Genomic DNA, 12,709 nt, shown 5'->3' on the forward strand with positions numbered 1-12,709 from the left:
CCAGGAAGGATGAGTCACTCTTGGGAATCAGCTGTTCTTTGGACGGGCAGCTGCTCCTGGGGATCTCGGAAACGAGTTTGAAAATCCTTTGGCATTAGGCACCACGTCAAAGCAAGCATTTTCTCACGTCTCCTGGCTTCGATGTCTGTTTTAAAGATGGCTCTCTGGTTTTCTGTCTCAACAACATCAGCCAGGTCGATGATTATCCTTGGCAAGTTGCCTTTTCCCTGTTTCATCTCGTTAGCACACAATGGCGGCATCTGGTTGCGTTGGCGTTTCGCAGGGTGCAATGCTGGGACCTCCAAACAAACACCACCGACGATAAGCCGAAATGAAACAGTCAATAATCTGAGAAGGTCCCAAAATGGCCATCTGGCTTGGCAATGCGGATACATTGAAAAGCCACAGAAGTGTCAGTGACGGGAAAATTTATTCAAATCACAATCACCCCTTCCAGCCAATGTTGGACGGAACCTTGGAAGATCCGGGGTAAACTGCTTGAAACCTTGCTCCTTTCATTGCGTTAAAATCCGTATATGTCTTATCCTATTTAATCCAAGACTATCCATGGACGAGTTGTCCAATCTAGTCGTTTCATTGTCACCTACTCTTTGGTTTAGAGCGCATGAGGAAGAGATAAAAAAGGAACTCAAAGATTGACAAATATGGGAGACACCTAACGGAGCTTTTGACCTTGGCAGTGGTGCAAATTTTCAACTCCTCAATTACAGATTGCTTCTAATGGGTAACAAAACCCATTGGTGTGTGTGCTTAATGGACTTGCCGATGAAGGCAATGTCATGAAGAGCGCCTGAAAGGCGAGATTAACATTTGAATGGAAAATCAAGGAAGTCCATTTTGAAGCACGTGTTCATGGTAGACAGAAATTTAAAAAAAGCTCATGCCTGCCTTCACTACAGTGCCAAGAATGGACCTACCACTAGTACTATGTATTAGATCAAATCGCTCACTCAAACACAATCATTGGATGTGTGAGGTGGAGCTGATGAATCGAACATATTGGCCACCCAAACCCGACATGCGTTGCCTAAGCTGAACTAATCCTTCATTGAATCATTTGATCCATGGGTGAGAGATCGGCCAATACGTCCCCCTTATACCCGAATATCTTGGCGAGGAGAGATTGAGAGATAGAATTGGCGCAGTACGTTGAACAGGCTATCCGGGATGGATCTCGACAAGTTGTTGAATTGCCCGGTCGTAATAAATGATCCCCATTTTAATCTCAAGTGGCAGTCCCTGAGGACACCCATGGGGCACCACCACTACCACCACCAACAGCAATAGCCTCGTTTATTTATTTGGCTATGAGCATTTTTCACAATTGGATGATTGTGGTCTCACATGACACGGGGCGACANAGGGTAATAAGTACTACAGAGCGTACAATTGTGGTGGTAAGACCAGGCTTCCCTCCACCTGCTTCTTCCTCCAAACGTTCCTCCCCCTCCAAAAATGAACGCATTTTCGCCTCATGGTAATTTGGATCGGCTTATTTGGCGATTTTTCAGGGTGATTCGGCAGAGCAATTATCAGACCCGTTTGTAGTACTCGGTAGGCGATCTGAAAGTCATCATCCGGACGTCTTGGTCAGGCATGGACATCGGAAGCTTGTTGGTCTTGAGCTCTTTAAATTGGTTCATTTTTTACCTTCACAGAAAAAGGCCTCTTCTAACCGAAGTCAAGTCGAGATGATTCGGATGCGACATGTACAGAAACTGGTTTGAAAAGTAATTATACCATGGCGTGACGAATGGCGTAAATGCAATTCATCTACGTCTACTTTTTGTGCAAAGCTGGATGTTCCTCCAAACTTTTTGAGATATTTATTAATTCAGGGAAATGCCAAGCCATTAGGTGCATTTTTTAAACCCATATTTGGAAAAGTAACGATGTCAGTCGTTGGAGAACCAAGTGATTCAACGATGTCCTGACACGCAGGTTTCTCAAACTAGCTCGATCGACTCATCCCCTCGATAACAAGAACAAGTTAATGGTACAGATGATCTCCGTTTTTTGTTTTTTTGGGTGAAATCACAGGAATGTCGTCATCTATTTGTCTTTGTCACCGCGTGTTTCTTGTCGTGAGGCTAACATGCAACATTTGGGTGAAGATTAGGGAGTAGGGACCCCCTCAAAACAGCGGACCCCGTCATTATGACACACACACACGCACACACAAGGGTTGTTGCCTTTTGGAGCCATCGGATCCACCCCTCTTAAATCTTGACCTTCTGGAGAGATGAGGCCACCGTCGAGACCCATGAACACAATCATTACCTTCAGAACCATCGACAGGGTGTAAAGAGATCCCGAGACCCACCCTCGACAAATGCACCCTGCAATCCGTAATTGAGACGCTCGAGCGCCCAATTACCATCATCCTAAAGTCCAGAGACCAAAGCCAGTACAGTGCAAGTCTCACGTTTGGATTGGTGCGTATAGAAGTGTAACATGTTGGGGTTTGGGTTCAGCTAAACACACTCATTCATTTCTTGAGCCGCAAGAGCAACTTTTTTTATTAAACATTTCCCTTGGAAACTAAGTGGAACCAACTCAAGCCAAGTCCAATGAGGCACAAGGTACGGAGAATGTCCAAAATAAAAGAGGACCGAGTGCCGGCATGATTGGGACAAATTTTTCCGTCTTTCTTTCCCCCCAAATAACCAATCCAGCCAGTCATGAGTTTACTTTTTCAAATGACAGGGTGAGTCGTTCCCCCCCCACGAACGACTAGAAGAGTGGCTTTCGGCGGGAATTGACAAAAGATTAATCTCAAGTTTCCACCCTTGGTTGGAAAGAAAAATTTGGTCTGAAATTTGATTCAAGCCCCGCGTGTCCGTACACTCACATGTACATAGCACAGCATACACAGACTGTGCATATCCATCCCTCAGTTCTCCAGCCTCATCCTACGTTTCGAAAAGAAAAAAAAAACTACCATGAAACGCACAAAAGAAAGCCCTAAAACCCTCAGTCGCGCTCTGCAGCACCTCAATAAGTCCGATTGTTGTGAGTGTCTGGGGGAGTAGGGAATGTGTACATATACGTATATATGCGCATGTGGTAGGTTCGCAGTTTTAGCAGGTGCAGATTTTCACGTCCATTGGGCATATGGGGCGATGTCAAGTGGACGACAAATCGGTGAATTATGTTTTGACTGACTCTCCTGGGCCAAGGAATGAATAGAGAGGAAGCCAACATACACATTGGGGGTGGCGAGGGCGGCGATAATCTGTTGGACAAATGGCTTGGCAGAAACAGTAACAGAGCAAGCACATCCGTCAATGCATGTAGTTAAATCGCCCACATCTCCCCCAAGCAATCCGGAGTTGGCGATTTCAAACCATGGGGATAAAACTCATGTTTGGACTTGAGTGGCAGGAAGAGTGATTGGTGGGGCTCCCCGCATTAGATCATGCATGCCTTGGGGCGATTGATCGCTTCAATTGGCTCATTTGGAGAAGATAAAAAAAACCGGAGAAAATGGGAAGCCGTCTAAATGACGATGGATCACTTCTGGATTCCATCTCGCAACAAAAAAAGGGCATCACGTGCAATCATCCCCAGATATCTATTAGAACAATCAAAAATCACGATGCTAATTGACGCGCAACGGCGTTACCCATATTCAACTTTGACGAATGAGAGACAAAATATCCATCCGCGGGAGATTGTATTTACTGTCCTAACCTTTATTGATGTGATCAACATGATTTTGTAAAGGAAATGATGCCGGACTTCTGACCAAGATATACTGGTGTGCATATGTGCTGAACAGCTTTGGATAGTTTTAGTTTTCTATCAACATTTTTTATTGATAACTCTTTTTTCAAGCGACGAAAAGCTGTGATACAGAGGCGGCAAATTTCGGTATTGACATTGAACTGGTCCCGCAAACAATCACCAAGAAAAGGATCACGATGCTTGTTGATTGCATTATTTAGATTGGATCAATGTCATGCTTTTTTTCAATGGAATTTGACGAGCGGGCTCAGCACGGTTGGCATGTATTGCAATATACGAGTACATATAGGTATATGTCATCGTAATGCGGTAAAAGGGGTGCGATGACCGGATTGATGGAATTTTATGACCAATTAAAATTGTGTGGCTTTTCACGTTTGTGGCCAATAACCATAATGAAGTTGCGCATTTTGGATCTTGCAAATGGTGAAAGTTCGTGTCCGTCGTCGACATCGTCACCGTCATCCTCGTCATTGAGTGTGTATGTGTATATGTGTGCAAATCGTCATAAAAGTCCCTCTGTCCTCTTTTGTTGTGTGTTTGGCACTTTCATCGATCCATTGAGCAAGAATCAATGTAAACCAGATGACTTGATCAATCTGCCTTCATTTAATTTGTTCAAAAAGCGCCTCCACGACAGCAAAGTCGAAAGTACATGGACCTTTAATGGGAGAAGGGCAAAATAAAAGGGGGCGGAGTGGACGCGGGGGGGGAGGGGGAGGGGAGGGGGAGGGGGATGAGGGGGGAGGGGCATTACAGACTCCTTGTACGGAGAATGTCAAAAACAACAACAAAATCAGCTGGCCACCCTCATCGGCACCACATCATGACTTGAGCACGCCAGTATGCCGCCTGTGGAGGAGGTAGTAAATTATTACTATCATTTTTTTCTGTGTGTGTTCTCGAGCCACTATGATTTTCTCTTTACGTGAGACTCGCTCCGAAAACCGCTTCCACTCGATAATGTTTCCAAACGGAAAACGCGGGGGGGTTGGGAATAATAACATGGATGGAGCACTGCTTAAAACCAGTCACTAATCAATCAGAAAGTCGCCGCCCTACTTATATATGATACATACGCCTCTTGTGCTTGTTGTCATAATGTTACCTAACAACGTTTAATAGTTGGCTAGTTGGCATGTCAACTCGGAAGGAAATCAGATTTTAAGGAGTGGATTTAAGCGAGGGTAGTAGGAGCAAAAAAAAAAGACTATACCCGCTTCGAACCTACTTCCGTCTGGGAAACTCGAAACTTGGCTGGCATATGTACGTACGGTAGCATGATACATACTTGCCATGTGCGCCAAAGGTCTTATGTCATCCTTCAAAATCTCGAAATTTTAATCAGCCTGAAGCTCTTAATTTCTCACCATCCCTTGGCCAAATAATCAATACTCTCACCATCCTTGATAAGACTCCGGGATGTGAGCGGTCTTCGCCCTGGAGGCGGAATTTGATTCAGAGCCATTCAAGCTCGTTATCGGGCTGACTTTGAGAGCTTTGTCGATAATTCCTAGCTGGAGATTGGTCACCGACCATGTCAAACAATAATGGCAGGGACACGTATCCCAGATCCGAGATCCACATCATATTGACACCCGCACGTGAGCTTTTAGTCACAGATAATGTAGGTAGGTAGGTGAGGAAGGAAGGTAGGGTCCTGGCCACGATGGGCACTTCTAACTCAAACGCATTCAATCAATTCCCTTAAGGGCTTGAAAATCCATCCCAGTTTAAGGGTCCATCGGGTCGTCGAAAAGTATTGCTTGCTTAGCGCTGGTACTGTATGTGCGGTTCGGTTGATCTAACCTTTGCAATTTGGCGAGCGATCTGTGAGCCAGTCAGTCAGTCGCTCGGGAACTTGAGGAGCATCATTCAAAAATCGCCTGGCGGCCCCACGAGAAACTCGATCAGTCGGCAAAATGTCAACAATGGGCGCGTGATCATCATCATCATCATCATGATCGACATGATCCGTGCATGCACCTCGGTCGGAGCTTGGAAGCCGACCATTGACAACTTGACAGCTTCTTTTTTTCTTCCTTCTTGTCCGTCCGATATGTACCAACATCAATGTGTATTTACTGGATGTATGGTACATATCGTGGTACATCTATCTATAGCTAGTACCCAAAGGACACAAAGCTTTTTACTCATTTCGTCACAAACACGCCTCTGGCGGCCTAACTTGTCAGGAAATTTGAGATTAAATCCTGATAATCCTAGAACCTAATAACCAGTTCATCGGATTGGTAGGCAAAAGCAACGCCGCGCAGTGAATAAACATTTCACCTTGGTGAGTTCTTCTCCGCGGTGATAATGGTGGATAGAATTGGAATGGGCGATTCTTCAAAATAGTGATTAGAGCAGATTTTCTACCCAATGAATGAATGAGTGACTGACAGCACCACCTGATTAATATTATTTTTGAACTGGATCATTGCCGATCAGATCGTATCTTGCCACTAATCACTCGCCCGAGTGGTCCCTTTCAGTTTCCGCATGAATGATTGTTTCTCCCAAGACGTGTCGGCATACCAAAGGAGATGACAGCGATTATGTAATCTGGATTATTAACCCTCCTTTCTCTTATGGTGGCGAAAACTTTAGCAGCAGTCGTCGTTGTCGTCTGTCTCTTACCTGTCTCTAAATCCGTTTCTGTCTTTCCCTCTGTCTCTCTTTGAACTACTTGTCACTTCACTCACTGATCTAATGGAGTCACTCATTGAACATTTTAGCCCACATTTCTACACTCGTTGGAGGGATTAGTAGCGATCGGGGACTTTGTTGTTGTTAATGTCCATGGATGAATGCAGCGCCCTCACGGAGTTCTCCATCCACAACTATCTTCCGGAAAACGCACTCAACAACTGAAGCCATCACCACAACGCTTCAGAACTCAAGAACTGGAGGAGGAGGACATTGTTCCTCTGCGCTCGGATCGCTCGGATTGCTCGGATCGCTCCAATGCAGACCCGCAGTACCGAATAAGTGTGTAAAACAGTGCTGTATATCTGGGGAGAGGAACTAAGTACGAACGTCGAGGAGCGAGTCGTATGGACGGACCAGACCCGCGAGGGTAGTTTTCTGTGTAGTTTCTGGTTGTGGACTCAGGGGGGAGAGGCGAAGTTGTTGTGGAAGCTGTGGGGCGAGTGTTGTGGCACCTTCGAGGGGTCTGGAACTTGTGGTACTCTTCACTAGTCCAGGATGGCAGTCTACCACTGGCCAGGGGGTTGAGCTGGAGGTTGGAGTTTACTGAGGGGAATGCACTCACAGAGCTCGATTTGATGAGGAACATTTGCCAGTACGAGCTTGGATACTTGACTGATATTGGAGGGATGGAGGAAAGAAGCTAACTGTGGTGCAACGGCCGAGCTTTTGTGCTACGTTGTTGTTCTCCGCTGGGCCGGCTAAGGTGCGCTCTCAGGTTTGCCAAGCACTCTCTCAACCAGTTGGGCCGAATTCCCTGAATCAGCCATGCTCGTTTGCGAATCTATGAAAGGACTCAATTGGTTGTCCATCGATGTAATGATGAGTTCACATCTTTGATGGTCAATTACAACTAATGTTGAAGGTGGATATTTTGGCTCACCAAAGGTGATAGGACCTTGGCTTTGATTTGGCAAGTACGTCAAGCCTGATGACTTTATTTGAAGATTCTGAAATTTGAAGCTTCGGAGAGAGAGAGAAAGAGACACGGGCTTTTTGAGGGGTGGGTGGCTGTGTTAATTTTTGCTCCGTTCTTACTTAAGTCTTCTCAACAGACGATGAATATTAATTGTCTAAAGATGATCGTCATTAAGTCTCAAACCCATGCATGACTAATTAGTTATTTTCAAATGCAAAAAGAAAAATGCTTTATCAATTGCTTCGAAGCCATAGGAGATGTCATGGTCTACCGTGAAAAAAAAGAGGATGTTTTCTCGTGATTTGATAACTCGGCAAATGTCCATGGGAACAAGGATATCCTAGAAAGAAAATCAATCGTCAGCCAAATTGCAAAGCGCAAGCCAAAAAAAGGCGAAGAAAAAACGGGATTTAGATCCGGATCGGTGAAGCCGAGAGCTAGCTTCAGATTTCTGTTGACTCTGGCAGAATTGAATACTTAAAATGTTCACAAGAGGATGACATGAATTGGCCGAAGGAGAATAAATATTTAGCCATTCATTGGTCAAACACATTGACAGATCGCATTGGGCTAAATTTGCTATGAGAGCGTTGAATAAATTTTCTGGCAATTCAACACATCAGTTCAGTCAAAAGAAATGAATTGTCCCAAAACAATGGGGGCGGACGCGAAGCAGACACAAATCAAATTTCATAGGTTGCGTGTTAGTCTTGATGAAGTTTCGTTTACAAGTTTCCACTACACAGAATTAAAAGGAGATGTCTGTTGTTTTTATCCATAGGAAGTTTGGGCAAATCCAACACAAATTTGATTAACATTCATATTTTTCCTCTTCATCGGAACGAAAAAAAATCATAGAGCTCCAAGGATCTATGCTTAAAAAGTGCAACGTTCGATTTGCCCTGAATTAAATTAGTGTTGGAACTAAGAGTTGAAAGCTAGCGACCTAAGACTACCTATGATTTTTGAGCAAGATACTTTTTATCGGTACTCATGACTTTAACTGTCACAGAATTTGGCACAATAGCTTCGCGGTGACTAGTAAAATGAAGAATAAGAGAACCAAACCATCCGCATGAAATTCTGTCAAAAATGAGGTTCTACTGAATTACTTTTTTTTAAAGTTTTTTTTCCCAGACCATCACAGGAAGTAAAAAGATGGTTGTGAAAGTGTGCTTTGATATCAATCTCATTATTTTGAGTAATCATCAACTGGATGTTTTCATTCATGAACAAGATATTTGGACCCTTTGGATTGATTATATTCCTGACAATTTCTTGAGACAATGCCAATTAACAATGCCCGCCCTTCCCGTAAAAACTCGAACAGTAAGTGCTGCTTTTTCATGCTTGAGAGAAAATACATTTCCTTTCCAAGGAGCACATATGTTGGATAGTATTGATTTGTATTGAGGTCAATTTTTGATTATTTCTCTGAAATTTGCCGATTCTCTAACAATATCAAAAATAGATCTGCAAATCTTCAATCTATTTTGCTCCGGACGACGGTACGTTGCCATAACTAGTTTTGGCCGAATATCACAGATTAAGAACAACCTACTCTTAGCAAAAAACGATATCTGCTAGTCGAACCTTTTTTTTATCCATTTTATAGGAAATTAAATAATTTCCTCGAATCAGATTATTGAGCAATGAAGATAAAATCAAGCAATACATGTTATGTTACTACAATGTGTGCTTTTGGCCAGCCCCTTGGCTTCGAGGTTTGGGCACATTTTCTGATAACTAGCGTCTGAAAAAAAAACTATTTTCAAAAAATACTCTGGCTATGGAATATTTGGGTGAGCGTCCTACTCTGGTCCACTGGGATCTGAAGTACCATGCTAAATTTGGGGGCCATTAGCTACTCGATGGTCCTCGGTGGACTGCGCCTCGCGTTTCCACTCCAGAATACGATGGCTAATAGACAATGAATGGACGCATCAATATTGATTGCTTATGAGGCTGCACGTGAAAACTAGAACGAAAGTGAATCAGACAGTCCAATAATGTCCACATACAATCGTCTGAGTCACACCCGTTAGCTGACAAATTTATGAGAGTATCGTCATCATTCTCATTGAGCATATGTTCTGTTAAGTCTGTTGTATGCATTCAATTTATGATACAACTTGTACGTACTAAAACGTGTACGTACATCACGGGTCATGCCCGTATCCATCGTTCATGTGGTTGCCCAATGACTGGATCAATCATGTATCCATGAAAGAACAACAAGTATCAATAAAGTGCCATGATTTTGTTAATACGACCATGAGGATTTTAATGTCCAAAAACACATGTCGCAATTGGACAATTTGGATGCCACTGCAGACTTGGTGTTGAAGATCTCAAGCACTGAATTGGTCTTGAGAAAACCAGTGTGCCTTAACACGATTTGCAAATTCTATCGGTGGGAAAAACTGAACGCGTGTGACACACCTCCCTTCATTCAATGATCGAAATCCAAGACGTCCGTCGGACTAGTTCAGTTGGAGCTCACAACGTGTGAACAGTGAGACGATCACTAATATCCACGCTATAACAACATTTACTTGCTCATGGTATAGGAGATAGTGCAGGACCAATGAATCAATAACAACACGGCCTTCCTGCCTTATTGGTGCATGTTTAGTGAAACGATGTTCGTTGAGACGGATGCCGCCCTTTGAATCTATTCAGGTAAGAGATTGTTGAATTAATTTTGCAAGGGGACTCTTTCGCCAATTCAGTCTCTTTCATTTCAATGTCCAAAAATGTGGTTTATTAGAAGGACAATTCCTAACCTTCAGGGTCTTATGGTTTCTTTTGTCAATCCAAGAGTAAAACCATCAGATATAAGCACAAATTGTGCGGCCCGTTATATTCTTTGTTGTGTCATTGTATTGCCTATGGTTGTGAGGCTTGAGTGTGCATTTGATTGTCAAATCAACGGATTTTGTATACAGAGTTATACAGTTCTTTGTTTTGGTTGGAAGTGCTAGTGATCATATCGTCCACTTCCAAATTCTATTAGGCAGGTTCATGTCTGGTATCAGTTTTGGTACTCCATCTGCAGGTGTGGTTAGCGTCTAAAAGTGTCCATTGGAGAAAGGTCGGGGAGGAGAATCGAACCGGGGCCTCCGGGGACCTCTCTCACTCTAGGAAACTGCGCTAACCACTACACCACGTCTCCTCCCTTAGTATTCCGGTTCTCTTTTGTTTTAAATTTTCTACCTTGATAGAGATACCTAATAATGCTGGTAGCTTGAAATTTAATTTCACGTTGTCTCATTCTAAAAAGGGACATGCATTGAAACATTCTAAAAATGGATGTGGAAAGCAGAAACTTCTTGGCTACAGGGTAAAAATGCTTTTGTTCACCTCGCAATGAAGAGTTTTATGACCGTAATTTGGCGACGAAGCAACGTATTTTGTTGGGTTGTGGGTAAAGACCTTAGGGTTTAAACTTGTGATTTTGTTAGCCAAATTATTTTTTCGGGGATTCTTTGGAAGAAATTAGGTCAATTTCTGCTTTTGCTATTGCCTGACATGTTTCTCTTTCAACTTGCTTATTGTGCCCCTTGGTCATTGGATCAGAACTCAATGATATATGACGCCAAGACGACTTGAGTCTCGATTAAATGCTAGCGTTTGCTCAAACGAGCAAGGAAATGAGTATTTTACACGTAGGTACATGTCAGGATGTTTTAGTGACTGCACATGATAATATGGGGTCAATTATGTTTCTTCACTTGAAAGGAGGTTCCAAAAGAAAAGGGCGGTCAACATTTTTTCCCCTCAAAATAAGCAGACAGCCTTCACTTCTTCCAAGGACTGAAAATGAGCGAACTGTTTGTGAACGTGCATTTCACGAATGGAGCTAGATTTGCCAACTCTAATACGTTGGTGGATGAGATATTGTATGAAAACAAATTGGAATAAGAAGAAGATGAGAACTGTCTCCAGAAATGACAGAAACCCCTCGCTTTTCTCCAAAAACCTTTTTTTTCTGAGTGGGTTTCAGTTCAACTTCCAACAACAAATATTCTTTTCCCAAATCCTCACGAAAAGCTCAACCTGAATCTAGCTTGAATAAATCACATTTGTTATAAGACTCGCAATCTTGATAAACTTGTAGATACAAATATTCCTGATACATAAGAAATAACCATCCATTTAAAGCGTTCGGTTTTTCGACTCCTCAAAAGATCCATATGTTTTCAAAAGACACTTGTCAACAATGATGTGAAAATGAGAACCGAAAATGAAATGGTTTTTTCCCACATTGGCACTAAATAACCTCGGAATGGTTCCATGATAATTCTCACCAAACATTGTCTTCGTATTACCTTATTGGCAGAATTTCGGAGGAGATAAGTTGACATGATACCAAAGAAGAAATCGTGATTCCGATCCAAGATAAGTGTAGGGTTGGGAACCATTTGACCTGAGCCAAACGAACAAATTCACGTGAGCGACTCAAATTTGATCAAATAGATCAGGTCAAAAAGTGGGTGTCCATCTGACAGCCTCTGTAGTGTTTTAATTCAACTTCCAAACAAAAATGGAAGAATCCTGGGAAACTGTTGCGGGCAAAGCTCAAATTCAACAAGTGTTTGGGAAGGTTAGATTTCAAATAATTACTCTGAAACCTCCCTCTCTCCTCCATCCCGCGTTACCTAAATGAAACAGATTTTTTTTTTTCATTTTCAATCGACTCTACAATTTGTATTTCCAAGGGTTCTTGCATATTTCAGACTTGGACATCAATGCTTCAAGCAACACAATTTGTCTAGAGGTTTCGTGAAAGCAGATTTAAAATTGCGACATGATGAAATGCTCAATACTTCTTAGACTTGGTTCAACATTATCGCTAAACTACTGGTTATTAGGCATTGCAATATTGTGCCAAGGGTGCGATTAAGTAAAGTGCACTCCAAAACTGTCTCTAAAACATCTGACGACGATTTCTAAGTCTCGGAACCTTCAATATTTTACGATTTAGCAATTAATGACAGTGTTAGGCACTCCCCCTGATGACACCACGTAAAACCTGACCCTCGAGACTTTGCCCTTGTTTCAGGGTTGGAGAACACATAACACAACATGTTATTTGATGAGCAATACAAGGTCATTCTAATTCCTATCCAGGGAAAAATCATTTCTGGCTTCACTTGGCGCTTCATGCTCACCAAACAACACTTGCTCTCATGTGAGGCATGTCAGCTAGTGAATGGCAATGTCAGTAGGTGAAAGTGTTGGTCCAGGGGACATGAATGTATTCGATTAACCACACTATGACACAAAGCTGTAACAATATGCAAGCTGATC

At 42.8% G+C, this 12,709-nt stretch overlaps 1 protein-coding gene across 1 annotated transcript in view; it reads right to left on the bottom strand.

The window, feature by feature from the left end:
* LOC131882218 (rho guanine nucleotide exchange factor 10-like protein) overlaps window positions 1-7,200 on the bottom strand; it is a 50,765-nt gene extending 43,565 nt beyond the window's left edge. The window contains exon 1 of the mRNA XM_059229297.1: window positions 6,409-7,200. The gene's annotated coding sequence lies outside the window, so the exon portion shown is untranslated. The remainder of the gene's footprint in view (window positions 1-6,408) is intronic.
* Between the last annotated feature and the right edge of the window lie 5,509 nt (window positions 7,201-12,709).

The sequence above is a fragment of the Tigriopus californicus genome, chromosome 6 (genome assembly GCF_007210705.1).
Source record: "Tigriopus californicus strain San Diego chromosome 6, Tcal_SD_v2.1, whole genome shotgun sequence".
NCBI lineage: Eukaryota > Metazoa > Arthropoda > Copepoda > Harpacticoida > Harpacticidae > Tigriopus > Tigriopus californicus.